Raw genomic sequence first — 15,639 nt, forward strand, 5'->3', positions numbered from 1 at the left:
TACTGTTTCCACCATGTCTTCTATTCTCCAAAGTGACTCTACGCTACATCAACAGAAACATAGTGTTCAGATCACAGAAAGTAATAAAAGTAAAAGGTAAAGAACCCGAGGATGGTTACATCCAGTTGAATTTGACTATGGGGTGTAGTGCACATCTCTGCTTTCAGGCCGAGGGAGCCGGCGCTTATCATCAGATAGTCCATGCCATACATTTAAAGCACACTGCTTCCCTCAAAGGCTCCTGGGAACTGAAGTTTACCTCTTGCAGAGCTATAGTTTTGGTGTACACCCTCCAGAAGGCCAGCAAGGAGATCTGAAAAACAGAATTTTATAGCACAACTATTAATATTTACTCAGAAGGAAGCCTTCTTTGTTTACAGCCAAAGTACCGTATTTTTCGCTCTATAAGACACACCCGACCATAAGAGGCACCTAGGAGGAAAACAAGAAACAAGAAACCAACGCAAAGCCTCTTGAGCGAAGGAGCGCTCTGGAGGCTTTGTGTGGCTATCCCTGAAGCCAGAAGAGCAAGAGGGATCAGTGCGCAGCAATAGCTGCACAGTCTGCATTCACTCCATAACACACATATTTCCCCTTACTTTTTAGGATGGGAAAAGTGCGTCTTATAGAACAAAAAATACGGTAAATGTGCATTGTATTGCTTGGCAGCCTAACAGTTGCAAAGTTTACTCAGAAGCTATTCCCACAAAATACCTAGAACAAAGGTCTGTGGACTCTCATCTGCCCCAGATTAAAAGAATCTTTATTTGCATCAGCCACTAGCCATAGCAATAAAATAAAATAAAATAAAATAAAAATGTACTGAAGAAAGAGGTAAAAACTTAACTAAACAAAACAGATTTACATTAATAATCAAATAACCAGCATGACCAAAAGTCAACGATGATAGAAGTTGTAGTCCACCTGAAATTGTGTTCAGGATTGTATGACAAACACTGTGGGGAAATTTAGCTATTTTGGTGAACTAAAAGCTCCTTTAAAACATACATAGGGAGATGGGGCAGAGAATGTGCAATGCCTGAACTCAACAGCAGGTTGTAGCATTTAACCATGAAGACTCCCAGTTACAGAAAAGCGTTCTGTGCATAAAAATGATGGACACTAGACTTAGCACCTCGTTCTGTTCCGTTTGGCAATGAGCCGCTGTCATGCTTTATTACAGCAACTCCTTGCAGGGCAAAGGCTCTTCACAATCACACGTGTCCAACTAGGGCTGCAACACTGACCAGGGAAAAATCTCCGGGAAATTTAAGATCTTGACCTTGATGAATTGGGCATTGCCTCCAAGCTAACCCACAAACCAGCCTGTTGAATTTGGAACCCCTTGTGAACCTGCTGGGGCAGAGCTTTGTTGGCACAACTGGATGCAGACAAACCTCAGTTGGACATGGGGACGTGCCACTCTCCTTTCTGGAGGCTTAGTTTAGTCAGCATTGAGTATACACCCCCAGAGTTAACACTCAATGCATTACTTCTGGTAAATAAGGCACCATAGCCGCTAGAGGGCAGTGAAAATTTGTGTCCCAGGCTTCTTAGACTTGTCTGCCCATAATTTATCTGAAACCCAAGGGGCGCATTGGTTGCCAGATGTGAAATATATTGGCATTATTCTCAGCTCTCCTACCTCACTATTATTCCTACAAAGAAATTAAGGAACATGACGGACTTAGATCTATTAATTTCGGGTGGTTTAGAAAAAAAATTGTTGGCTACAACCCCTTGTTGTCGTTGTGGGAGTGCCTCCAGCTGTATGGGAGCTGAACATCCAACCACCAGCATTGAGATGGAAGACTCTCCTTTCCCAAACTGAGTGGTAGAACTTCTGCTTAGCAGGCAGCGAGTCCTGAGTTCAAACTCCAGCATTTCGAAACTCCTGTTTGAAATTCTGAATTGCTGCTCGCGGTCAGTCTAGACAGTATTGTGCCAAATGTCCCACTGGTCTGACTCTGTGTAAGGCAGCTCCCCGTGTTCCTAAGCATTCTAAATGGAGTACATTTGTTAAGGAATGCAGACTCTCCAAGTTTCCATCCCTGTTTCTGATATGATCCTTAGGATGTCCCTATTTTCACTAGAGAAAAGTTGGAGAGTATGGGAATGATCTCACTAAGAACCAGGAGATTACCAAGAAGCTGGGAATAATGTGGGATGTAACTCGCCCAGGTTCCCTCAATATTGTGGACCATTGTCTTTGAATATTGTTGAAACAGAGCATGGTTCAAATTCTGCATTGGTTGAGATGAAATCTCTCCTTAGCTGGATAAGTAAACTGTTCCCCCCCCCCATTTAAAAATAAAATAAAATAAGGGAAAGTAGAAGAAACCATAGGGGACGCGGGTGGCGCTGTGGGTTAAACCACAGAGCCTAGGATTTGCCAATCAGAAGGTCAGCAGCTCGAATACCCGCAACGGGGTGAGCTCCTGTTGCTCGGTCCCTGCTCCTGCCCACCTAGCAGTTTGAAAGCACGTCAAAGTGCAAGTAGATAAATAGGTTCTACTCCGGCGGGAAGGTAAACGGCGTTTCCGTGTGCTGCTCTGGTTTGCCAGAAGTGGCTTAGTCATGCTGCCACATGACCCGGAAGCTGTACGCCGGCTCCCTCGGCCAATAAAGGGAGATGAGCACCGCAACCCCAGAGTCGGTCACGACTGGACCTAATGGTCAGGGGTCCTTTTACCTTTTTAGAAGAAACCATTTTAACGCAGCATCCACAAGGGCTTCCATCTGCAAAGTGTTGTAACCTTAATAGAATGCTTTTGTTGTGTGTTTCCCTGGGTATTATAGAAATTACATTTGGCGCCACTTTCAAATCAAATTCCAACTTCGCCAAGCCTTTCTCTCCTGGCCATGCTAGCCACATCACAAGGGGGTTGTGAGACTGTGTGCACGTTATTAAATTGCCTTTATTTGGGGCATCTTCTGTTACTGCACAAAGCGTGTGTTGCTGCCACCTGTGCACATATATGCGCATATCTCCCTAGCAAAGCTATATTTAGATTATCTTCTTTATGGTGTGTTTCATTTCCTTTTTTCTTTGTTTTCTAGTAGAGGACCGAGGTCTTAAGCATTCAGAAATCCCAACTCTTTGTCCAAAGCGAGTGCCAGGAGATCTTGGCTGTCCTCATTTTCAACTTCACTCCGATTATACTATGACCCTAAAAAGGCTGCAAATTCAGGGATGAAAAAGAGCGGGGTGGAAAAGGTAGGCATACGCAGAAGGGGGTTTTCCTTCTGGTCACGGTTGGGCAGTCTATACTGTGGAACAGGAAAAATGACCCAAGCAAAAGCACAGATGCCTTCTCCCCAGAGATGCATTCACACACACTTCACTTGGCAGTACCTCAGGACATTCTTTCCTCTCAAAACATTCCAAGAGACTTCTCATGCTTCCAACACACTCAGCACCTCGGGATCCACTGCTTAAGTCCAGCCAAGCTACTGTGGTGTTGTGGTCAGAGTGTTGGACTAGGACCTGAGTGGCCAGAGTTCAAATCCCTGCTCAACTCTGAAGCTCACTGGGTGACCTTGAGGTCAGTTTTCAGGCTCTCAGTGTAGCCTGCCTCACAGGGTTGTTGTGTGGATGAAATGGGGAGGAAGAGAACCACCACCTTGAGCTGAGAAAAGGTGAGATATAAATGACAAAAGATCAATGAATGAACGGCAGTTAGACTGGTGATCATATAACACTGGCCCTAAAGGATCTACGTTGCTCCCTGTATGTTTCCGAGCACAATTCAAAGTGTTGGTGTTGACCTTTAAAGCCCTAAACCGTCTTGGCCCTGTATATCTGAGGGAGCATCTCCACCTCCATCGTTCAGCCCAGACACAGAACTCCAGCTCTGAGGGTCTTCTGGCAGTTACCTCATTGCAAGAAGTGAAGTTAGAGGAAACCAGGCAGAGTCTGCCTCCGAGTCCAAGTTCCTCCCCATGGAAAATGGTGCCTAGCTGGCTGCAGAGTGGAGGCGGAAGAAGAGTCCGTAAGTGACCATGGAAACCAATTCTGGATCCACACATCCTTCCACAGTGGGGACATAGGTTTCCGGGAGGGAGTTAATCACGGTGTGGATTTGCCAAGCACGCCTTCCTCTTAGCATGTTTCTACCTTTCGTCCTGAGTTCAAGCATCTTCAAAACCCATGACACCTTTGGTAAAGGCTGTTCTCCAACTTGAGAGATCGCAGGCCAGTGTTTCCCAGTTGTCGGTGTTTATACAGTACTACATTTTTTTAGATTTGCCTAGAGAGAGTCTTTAAACCTCTTTTGTTGACCACCAGCCTTACGCTTTCCATTTCTAAGTTCAGAATAGAGTAGTTGCTTTGGAAGACGATCATCAGGCATCCGAACGACATGACCAGTCCAACGAAGTTGATGTTGAAGAATGTAGTGCATGTGATGTCACTCATCTGCATTGTGGCAGTGGGCACCCACAATCCTGTGGGTGAGAAGGAATCTCTGGTGACCACACACATGCATCGCACCGAACCAGGAAGTGACCCCCAAATGTCATAAAAAGGGGCAGAGTGGGGGCAGAACGAGGTGTTTGCAAGCTTTTTCAATGGGTGTTCTGACTGCACACAATTCATGCAATGACTCAAAATGCAACCGCCACAGAAGTACTGTTTTGGGGGGACAGGAGGTGGGCAGGTGTGGAGGATTCCCTGGTCCTGTATGGGGTAACTATGCCCCTGAAGGACCAGGCGCGCAGCCTGGGAGTCATTTTGGACTCACAGCTGTCCATGGAGGCACAGGTCAAATCCGTGTCCAGGGCAGCTGTTTACCAGCTCCATCTGGTATGCAGGCCAAGACCCTATCTGCCTGCAGACTGCCTCGCCAGAGTGGTGCATGCTCTGGTTATCTCCCGCTTGGACTAATGCAATGTGCTCTACTTGGGGCTACCTTTGAAGGTGACCCGGAAACTACAACTAATCCAGAACGCGGCAGCCAGACTGGTGACTGGGAGCGGCCGCCGAGACCATATAACACCAGTCTTGAAAGACCTACATTGGCATCCAGTACGTTTCCGAGCACAATTCAAAGTGTTGGTGCTGATCTTGAAAGCCCCAAACGGCCTTGGTCCAGTATATCTGAAGGAGCGTCTCCTCCCCCATCGTTCTGAGGTCCTCCTTCGAGGGCCTTCTGGCGGTTCCCTCACTGCGAGAAGCCAAGTTACAGGGAACCAGGCAGAGGGCTTTCTCAGTAGTGGCGCCCTCCCTGTGGAACGCCCTCCCACCAGATATCAAACAGAAGAACAACTACCAAACTTTTAGAAGACTTCTGAAGGCAGCCCTGTTTAGGGAAGCTTTTAATGTTTGATGTATTACGGTATTTTAATACTTTTTGGGAAGCCGCCCAGTGTGGCTGGGGAAGCCCAGCCAGATGGGCGGGGTATAAATAATAATAATAATATATTATTATTATTATTATTATTATTATTATTATTATATAAATGGAGTTGCCTGCACTTCATGCCATATAGCTCAATATTGTCCACACGGACTAGCAGCAGCTCTGCCAGGTTTCAAGTAGGCGTCTAGGTGGAGATGCTGGGGGGGGGGGTGTTTAAACCTGAGATCCTCTGCATGCAAAACAGATGCTCTACCAGGAGCTATAGCCCTCATGCCTCCCCCTGCCAGGTGTGTGTGTCCCTGTGCTCCTCCAACCCAGCATTTCCCACAGAAGGCAGCTGCTTAGAATCAAGGAATCACAGAATTGTAGAGTTAGAAAGGACCCCAAGGGTCATCTAGTCCAACCCGCTGCAATGCAGGAATCTCAGCTAAAGCATCCGTGACAGTTGGCCATCCCACCTCTGATGAAAAGCCTCCAAGGAGTCAGTGTAGACAATATTGAACTAGATGGACCAATGGTTTGACTCTGTACAAGGCAACTTCCTAGGTCCTTATATTTCACACATCCATCCATATTCTGATTTCCTTTAATAAGACAAGCCTTGTGGGTGGGCAGATCTTTGCTATGTTCTAGGGGGCGGGGTAATGTTTCGCAGGAATTATTCATAGGGAATAATTTGTTCTCTGTGGCCTTCTAGGCACATCCAGTTAAAATCTACACCGCCACCCCCGCCAAGAATAATTTCAACCAATTAACTGTTGACAAGATGTAAAGTTGCAAATCTCAAGGGGTCTGTCTGCATGAGGAAATGCAAACTGCAAGGCGGGGTGTGTGTGTGTGTCCTCTTACTTTCTTCTCTCCAGCCCCCTCCACGCTGCTCTTCCAATCCTGGGTGATCGGATGGAAACTATTCCTGTCTTGTTTAGCTGGGAAAGAGCTCTTTGCTAGAAACAAGGGAGACACACAGACAGAGGGAGAGAGAGAGAGTGGAAAGCAGGCATCCAAAAATAGGCCAGTCGTTCAATGGAAGAAGCCATCTGTAGTAGGTAGCACAAACAGATCAATCACTCGACATATGCTTGTCCCACGCTGCATTTAAAATGTCATGCACACACAAAGGAGCTGATAAGGAGCAATGGAGACTCTTTTCTCTCTGCACATAATGAATTGTACGTGTGAGACTGAATGGAGGGAAAACCGCCTCTCATCTATATTATAATCTATCCTCCTCCTTGGCCTCCTCATCAAACATCATCATCCTCTCTTTATTGAAATCGGCAATGTTTCCTTTAGGTCCCTGAAAGACTAACGGATCTATTAGGGCATTGGGCTACGCTTTTACACAAATGTTTATGCCCCTCAACATCGACTAGTCTTTCAGGGGCCACGAGAATAACAGAACTGTAGAGTTGGAAGGGACAACGAGGGCCACCTGGTCCAACCTCCTGCAATGCGGGAATCTTTTGCCCAATGTGGGACTTGAACCCACAACCATGGGTAGACTGTGTGTGAGAGAGGAAGCTCCTCGTCTGAGCACTGACATCAGGAGCCAACTGAGGCAAACCAAGGCAAACCTGGTAATCTCTGGACCTGGGTCTGGCTCAAAAGATTTCAAGGGCTGTGATGTCCTCTATACTGGCAGCCTGTTTTATTTATTAAATGATTTCCATGTTGTGTATTCTACATTGGGTGTATGGTGTGTTAGAGGAGGGGTAGTACCTCCGGTGGGTGATACATTGTACTCCTTCTGGAGTAGTCTTTCCATCTTTGGTCTGCACCCTGCACTTGGCTCTCACCTGTGGCTCCTAGAAGCTGTCAACATGTGACAGTGGCCACACCCCAGGAATGGTTTCGACTGGCTGGCTAAACCAGGTGAGGGGAGCTGGTGGGTCTCAAACCCGCGGTGAGCTAGGGGCTTCCCCTTCATGTGAAGACAGGCTCCAGTGGACGAGACCAAGAGTGGGTCTGATGGTCAAGAAGGTGGTTTCTGCACGTGCTGTAGAGGGAAGTGAGGGGCAGGTGAGGCTGGTCCACCTGGGAGGGGAGACCATCCAGGAGAAGGAAGACTCTGATCCTAAACCTCTGCTGCCTTGCGGAATATCTTTGGGAGAAGAAAAGGCTCAGGAGTAAGCCCTACACAAATCCGGAGTGGAGTCCCTAAGACAGTTGGATGGCACCTTGCAGCAGCCCCAGGCTCCTTTTTGAAGCAACACGTCTTTAGGTCTAAGCAATCATTGTTCTTCCTTGTTTTGTAAACAAATAAATAAAATAATAAGAATGGTTGAGCCAGCTTAGAGATTAACAAGCTCCAGCTGTTGCTCCAATGATTAAATATAAGCACATTTTCGAACCCCCTAGCCCAGATTTTATTCTTCCATGTGTTTTTCCTTGACAGGGCCAGAACAAATTAGGGGCGGTTTTGTGCACAATGACACTCACACACAAACCACATGCACAGAGGGTTTCGGACTATTTTAAGCTGCTTATCTAAATTCGGCAAATATTTTTAGGTCAAAACCACTTCATTTTGGTTCGAAAGGAAACAGGCAAGCTGTTTGAACTAAAAGGAGCTGAAACTGGGCTGCACAGCTTGATTTGAAAAGGGTTAGTTCAACATACGCCCCTCAATTGCTAAAAAAAGAAGGGCAATTAAGTCTTTGTTGGGTTACTTTCTCTCCCTCCCCCCAACATCGGTTCAATTGTGAAATTATGAAAAATTGGTATAAACAGGGCTGGGAACATGCAAAGTTTTATTTTGCTCTTTGAAATCTAGGGATAAAAGCTGCTTTATCTCGAGTCAGATCACTGCTCCATCTAGGTCATGCACACTTAATCCTAAAATGGGCATTTTGGTACATATTACCCAGCCAGAGAACTGCATTACAAAATTTGGAAAGCTGCAAATTTCAAAGGGTGGCTATGTTTAGCTCCTTGATTAATTATTATTAATTACCGTATTTTTTCGTGTATAACACGCCCCCATGTATAAGATGACCCCTATTTTTTTGAGACTTCAAATTAATGGGGGAGATTGCCCAGAATTGATGTTTTTTGGGGGGGGGACCGCAGCTGCCAATCGCATGCTTTGCCGAAGCCACCAATCGTCTGTCCACTCAACGCAGACATCCAACAATCACCCGATCCCCGCTCTGCACTATCCACGTATAAGATGACCCCCAATGTACTGGTTATATGGGGTTGCTCGTGCGTAAGTTGCCGCCACTCCTGGCTAGGTAGCCTGGTTAAACCTTTCCTGGCTGGACAGTCCTTCACTTCGTGGCTGTTCAGTCGCTAGCAGAATCCGTCAGTGGGCGTTTCTTGAACTTCTTCCAGCAAAGAAGTTCTTTGACGCCAAGTCTACACCTACTTTCCCTGCGCGGAAGTCTTCTGCGCAGGGTGGGTGTGGGTAGCGGAGGACCTGTGCTCTCCCCGCTGGTCTCCAGCGAAGAGTCCTGGAGCCCTCTCTCTGATTCCCCCATCCACCCCCCTTTATCCCTGGTGTTACGCTGATTTCCTTCCCCAGCTGATGAGTCCCCTCTCTCCCTGCTTGGCCCTTCTCCGGCATCGCTTGGGAGCCCTGCCTCCACTTCTGGCTCCGATGTCAGTTCCCTGACACCCCATTTTTATTTTTATTTTAGTAACAAAAAAAAATTGTCTTATACACGGAAAACTACGGTAAATTTCATTGAAATTTATTGATTCATTGATGAACTACCATTCATCCAGAGATCTCAGGGTGGTTCACAGCATAGCAATATGCATAGCAAGACACAAAATACATAATAAGAACAAAACAAACTGATAAGCCGCCTCCCATAACCACATTAAAAAGGATAAAAGATGTTAGCCAGCCCAAAGCCCATTTGGAGAGGACCATTTTCACCTGGCACCCAAAGGTGTCTACTGTAGGCACTGAGCAAAACTCCCTGGGGAGAGGTTTCACATTTCAGTTTTAAACTGGGTGCTAAGGACCTCCTAGGTAGTTGTGTTATTGCAGACGGGGGGGGGGAGGCAACAGAGGAGGAAAGCAGCAGGCAGTGCCAGCCACTGGACTGTTTCTAAATAAGAAGGCAAGCAGCTGCCGGCTGGCTAAGGTTGCTGGGACGGAGCCTATTTGCCTTAATGAAAACCTGCCTCTGTTGCGCTCCTGAAAGGAAAGAGGATGGTAATTTAGCATGAAAGGGGATTGTGCATTTTGTGACCCTGGGATATAGTCCTCGGTCTTGAATCCGTCTTCACTGGACTCTGATCTTTCTCGAGGTTAATCTTTAACAAGCTAATGGTGAGTGGACAAGGTCAGGCTTGCACCAGGAGTACTGCTTGGAGCCGATGGGAGTTGTAGTCTGAGCTGCCCAATGCTGCAGTCGGACTGCAAGGATTTCTTCAACCTTCTTAGGCTGCTGCCCACACAAAGAACTCACAGTATCCAATCTCAGCAGACCGAGACGGAATCTGCATCCTTCCCAGGCACAGGCATGTTGATAAATAAGATCTGGAGCTGTATTGCAATGCAGTGCCAGTGCAGTGCCAGTGCGGTGTAGTGGTTAAGAGCGGTAGTCTCGTAATCTGGGGAACCAGGTTCGCGTCTCCGCTCCTCCACATGCAGCTGCTGGGTGACCTTGGGCCAGTCACACTTCTCTGAAGTCTCTCAGCCCCACTCACCTCACAGAGTGTTTGTTGTGGGGGAGGAAGGGAAAGGAGAATGTTAGCCACTTTGAGATTCCTTAAAGGGAGTGAAAGGCGGGATATCAAATCCAAACTACTACTACTCCTCCTCCTCCTCTTCTTCTTCTTTGGTTTTACAATATTCTTTTGACGCGTAATTTTTGGAAGTCACTTAAGAGTCTCCTTTGCAGTAAGTAGCTAATAAATGATAGTGATGATGATGTTGTTATAGTTTTTTTTGGGGGGGAACCCCCTAATCCCTAGAAATTAAAAGATGCTAGGATTTTGATTATTTGGGATGTGATGGGAGAATAGAAGTTGCAGATGAATTCCTGGGCTAGCCTATGCAAAATGACCTGGCCAAGCTAGGGCCATTAAGCAACAATACAGGGCCATTGAAGGCCATTGGCAATGCAAGAGACCTGCTCTCCGCCCTCGCCCTGAGGTGTGAACAGAGACAAGGGGTTAAAGGTTGCCAGGGTAACTGGGTGTGAGTTGATGGGGGGGAAGAGTTTTTAGCATGGTGTTCTGGGTAGAAGGGAGAACAAAGAATGGGGTCCATCTTGGGCAGGTTGGCTGCAGGCTGACTGGGAGAGATGCCTTGGACTGTACTGCTGTGGGGTACAAGCCCCTCTTGAAATGACCATGCTGTAAGATCTGAACTCCCTCCATGAAGACTGAAGGTGTAAATAGGTGAAAAAATCGTATTTCTTAAAGCTAGGACGGTCTCCTCAGTGTCTCAATTCTCCAAAGGACAACAGACCCTGGGTGTGTGCCTGGAATTTCATGGGCTCTTGCTACTGCTTGGCAGAGAGAGGGGGAGGCACCCAACTTTTATAACAACAACAACAACAGAATCCACATCTTAAGGCTATGATTTCACAATGTGGTTGTCTGAAATGTGAGTGGGGGGCATGTTCAATGTCTTCTTCTTTGGCGATCACTCATAGCCGAGTAAGATTGTCTCCCATAAATGAGTCCGTAAGTGACTGTGGAGGCCAATTCTGAATCCACACGTCCTTCTACAGTGGGGACATAGGTTTCCGGCAGGAGTTGACCATCGTGAGGGTGTCCCAAGCATGCCTTCGTCCTAGCGCGTTTCTCCCTTTTGTCCTGAGTTTGAGCAATGCCCATGACACCTTTGGTAAAGGCTGTTCTCCAACTGGAGCACTCGCAGGCCAGTGTTTCCCAGTTGTTGGTGTTTATATTACATTTTTTTATATTTGCCTTGAGACAGTCTTTAAACCTCTTTTGTTGACCACCAGCATTACGCTTTCCATTTTTAAGTTCGGAATAGAGTAGTTGCTTTGGAAGACGATAATCAGCCATCCACACAACATGACCAGTCCAACGAAGTTGATGTTGAAGAATCATCTCTTCCACACTGGTGATCTTCTTCCAGTACACTGGCATTAGTTCACCTGTCTTCCCAGGTGATGTGTAAAAATTTTCGGAGACACCGTTGATGGAATCTTTCAAGGAGTGGGGCACATGTTCAATGTACAAGAAGCTGAGCAAGTACAAATAGGAACGGAACAGACAGTCCCTCATACACTGTGATTTTTTGTTTTTTGTTTTTGTTTTTTTATACTTTAAGCTCTTATTTTTTTAATATTTTTTATTAAGTTTGTAAAATACAGAAAAAAGAATAAAGAGCATGTTATGAGAATAAAGTAAAAAGATTACAAATTTTCTTGTTCTTTTTTCCAAATCTACTGGACTTCCCCACATCCTCCCAACCCTGCATTCTCTGTGAACATAACATCAGCAATTTGTTAACTTATTTCATTACTTATTGTATCCTTCGTTTTATCATGTTACCCAATTTCAAATGTGTTATAACCCGAATCATGTGCATTTTCATTTAAACACAATAAAGTTATTTCCTTATTCTTATCTCAGACTTCTTGTGCCTTAATTTCCATTTCTTTAGTTTAACATTACTGAAGCTAGAGTTTCCTAAAAGGTGCATTTTTTAACATTCATACAGCTTATAGTGTTTTTCCAGATAGTCCTTAAATTTTTTCCAGTCCTCCTCGATTGTTTCTTCTCCCAGGTCTCGAATTCTGCCTGTCATTTCGGCCAGTTCCATGTAGTCCATCAACTGCGTGTGCCATTCCTCCAGTGTGGGTAAATCTTGTGACTTCCAATGCTTTGCAATCAAGATCCTTGCTGCTGTAGTAGCATACATAAAAAAAGTTCTGTCCTTCTTAAGCATTCTCTGGTCCACCATGCCCAGGAGGAAGGCCTCTGGTTTCTTAGGTAAGGTAAATCTAAATACCTTTTTTAGTTCATTATGAATCATTTCCCAAAAGGCCTTCACTTTCGGGCAGGTCCACCAGAGGTGAAAGAATGTCCCTTCCGCCTCTTTACATTTCCAACATTTATTATCAGACAGGTGATATATCTTAGCAAGCTTGACTGGGGTCATGTACCACCGGTATATCATTTTCATAATGTTTTCCTTCAAGGCACTACATGCCGTAAATTTCATTCCGGAGTTGCATAACCTTTCCCAGTCTTCAAACATAATGTTATGCCCCAAATCCTGCGCCCACTTTATCATGGCGGATTTGACTGTCTCATCCTGAGTATTCCATTTAAGCAGCAGGTTATACATTCTCGAAAGTAGTTTACTTTTTGGTTCTAACAATTCTGTCTCTAGTTTCGATTTTTCCACCTGGAATCCAACCTTCTTGTCTACTTTAAAGACCTCTTGAATTTGTGCATAATGCAACCAATCTCGCACCTTGTTTTTTAATTTTTCCAAGCTCTGCAACCTCCAATTGTCTCCAATCTTTTCAATAATTTCCCCATATTTAGGCCAATTGGCCTCCATGTTAGGTCTCTTACGTGCCTTGGCCTCCACCGGTGAGAGCCACCTCGGAGTCTTACTCTCCAATAAGTCTTTATATTTTGTCCAGACCATTAAAATTGCTCTCCTAACAATGTGGTTTTTAAACAGTTTGTGCACTTTAACCTTGTCATACCACAAATATGCATGCCACCCAAAAGCATTGTCAAACCCTTCCAGATCTAGGACATCAGTGTTTTCCAGTAAGATCCAATCTTTCAACCAGCAGAAGGCTGCAGATTCATAATATAACCTCAAGTCTGGCAGGGCAAATCCCCCTCTTTCTTTCGCATCAGTTAATATTTTAAACTTTATTCGGCATACACTGTGATTTTTTGAAGCAATATTTCCATGAGACCTTTCATGGGTGCTGTAGAAGGCACACTGGCACCTGCAGGTAACCTAGCGTACATTCATCCCACTATCTCTTCTGATAAGAGAAGATCTTCAGGTTTCAGTTGTGTTGCATAATCCTGCTGAACCTGTTTGGCCAGACAAAAGAAACATGGTCCTTCCTAACTAGACCAAGGTTGTGTCTGTGCCAAACCGCTTTCGGCTCTCTTAGGAGTTATCGCCTGCACCTTGCCTTGTGCCACACACTCTTCATTGATTGAGCAATTGATTAGATTTCCTTGCCACCTTCCCCTGGAACGCTTTGTGAAGAAGTGCAATTTTGAAAAGCGCCATAAAACAACCAATAAATGACTGGAATAAAAGTGGCAATAAAACTAGATGATAACGCTCGACGAGTGAGGAAATGAAGTCTTCAGGTGAGGCTAAAAGGACATCAATGTGAGATGGGCTTTCTAGAAAGAGGATGCCACATCAACAGGATGCCACAAAGGAGAGGCTTCACGCCAGTTGCCACCAAGCTTGGGTCAGATGGCAGAGGCAGCAGGAAGATCTCCAGAGCAGAAGTGGCCACAGGAATTTGACTTTACTGAGACAAACCACTGATCCACGTAGCTCAGCATTGCCTACACTGCCTGGCAGACACTCTCCAGGATTTCAGACAGGGGACATTCCCAGCCCAACCTGGAGGCGGCTGGAGTAAGGGTAGCAAAAACAGTGCTGAGAAGCTCAAATCATATATATGACTGATACCCTTCTTTGGAAATTGAACCAGTGTCCAGACTATAATATTCAAAAACTTTACTTGAAGAAACATAGTTATAGATGAATTCAGTGCTTTTTTTCTGGGGGTACGCAGGGGTACGAATACCCCTAAACCAGACAGAGGGCCTTCTCGGTAGTGGTGCCCACCCTGTGGAACGCCCTCCCATCAAATGTCAAGGAAATAAACATCTATTTGACTTTTAAAAGACATCTGAAGGCAACCCTGTGATGTTTTATTGTGTTTTTAATATTTTGTTGGAGCTGCCCAGATGGGCGGAGTATAACTTTATTGTTGTTGTTGTTGTTGTTGTTGTTGTTGTTGTTTGACCTCATTGAGTAGGAAAATGAAAGTACCCCTAAACATTTTTTTAAAGAAAAAAAGCACTGCATAAATTAAAACATGATATTTACAGTCACCTGCTTCTCTAAGCATGGGCTTACAGTCTCTTCTTCTAACTTCCAAGCAATCTCATTTTCCTCTCTTTCCAGAGCTCAGCATTTTAGGCCATGCCTTGCAGCTCCTATGAGAGTTTTCCACTTTTACCTTCTCCTGCAGCTTTGCTTTCCTTCTTCCAAGCAGAGAAGATGCTCTCTAACACTCCATTCAACGTAGCAGTGTTCACAATGGATTCTAAAACACAGTCATCTCGTTTCATGTAAAATGGAGTCCCTCCTTCACGAGATAACTCCCATGTGACCGACATTAGCCAGAACTGCTAGAGAACTCTCTGGAATTCAGTTACCAGCCAATCAAATTTAAACACATAGTGATGCATACAAGCATTTACAATTTTAGTGAACTAAATTACTATACTGAACAGAGATACCACAGATCAATCCTGGGCCTACCACTGAGCTGCAGCCCTTCCCTGTTATGTGTTAGGACATGCAAACGTGATTCAAAGGGGGAAACTCTGCCGATTACATCCTTGCAGCAGGACCCTATTGTTCGACTTGGAAGAACTCTTGTCTCCAGGATTGACAGTGTCTTGGTCAGACCATCCCATGCTTTGCCCTGTTGTCCTGATCTCAGAGACAGCAGGACTCAAGCCAGGGTCTGTTATTGCTGGCCGAGCTATCCGGGAGAGGTCAGAGCAGAGAATCAGGTGGCGCTCCAAGGCGGCCATCACATGCGAGTGTGAACTGGGACAACCTTGGGCTCCAGCTGTGCATATTGCCTTCTGGTGTTAGGCAATATGGCTTGTTGTATAATGTCTCTTTCCTCCCCTGTTAGATATGCATTCCTCCAGCAGAGCACAGGCCAGGGGAGTGCAAACGATTTTAGAGAAGTCGCATCGGTTGTGGGATCTTATCAGGCTGCATTTGGCTATGTCTCATGCCTGCACATTGAGTAGTGGATAGAGTGCTGGATGGGGACCAGGGAGACCCGGGTTCAAAAACCCCTCCCTCTGCCATGCAATTATACCCTCCAATATTTCTCTGATGGAAATAGGGACATCCTATTCCATAGTAGTAGGGGGAAATCTAAAATAGTTAGAGGAAATAGTAGGGAAAAATCTAAAATAGTTAGAGGAAAAATCTAAAAGCAGTTCACAGCACATTAAAACTTCAACTAAACCAATTCAGAATGAAAGAAATTCAAGCTTCCAGGAAAATATTTCACATCCTTCTCTTTGCTTTCCC

At 45.4% G+C, this 15,639-nt stretch overlaps 1 long non-coding RNA gene across 1 annotated transcript; it reads right to left on the minus strand.

Annotated features, from left to right (window-relative positions):
* Positions 1-14,677, minus strand: LOC310844952. The gene is made up of 2 exons (XR_014564395.1): positions 14,540-14,677; positions 1-313 (listed from the first exon to the last, which is right to left on the minus strand). It is a non-coding gene; the product is annotated as an uncharacterized lncRNA (long non-coding RNA).
* Positions 14,678-15,639: the final 962 nt, after the last annotated feature.

The sequence above is a fragment of the Podarcis gaigeae genome (genome assembly GCF_964106915.1).
Source record: "Podarcis gaigeae genome assembly, chromosome: 1".
Lineage (NCBI taxonomy): Eukaryota > Metazoa > Chordata > Lepidosauria > Squamata > Lacertidae > Podarcis > Podarcis gaigeae.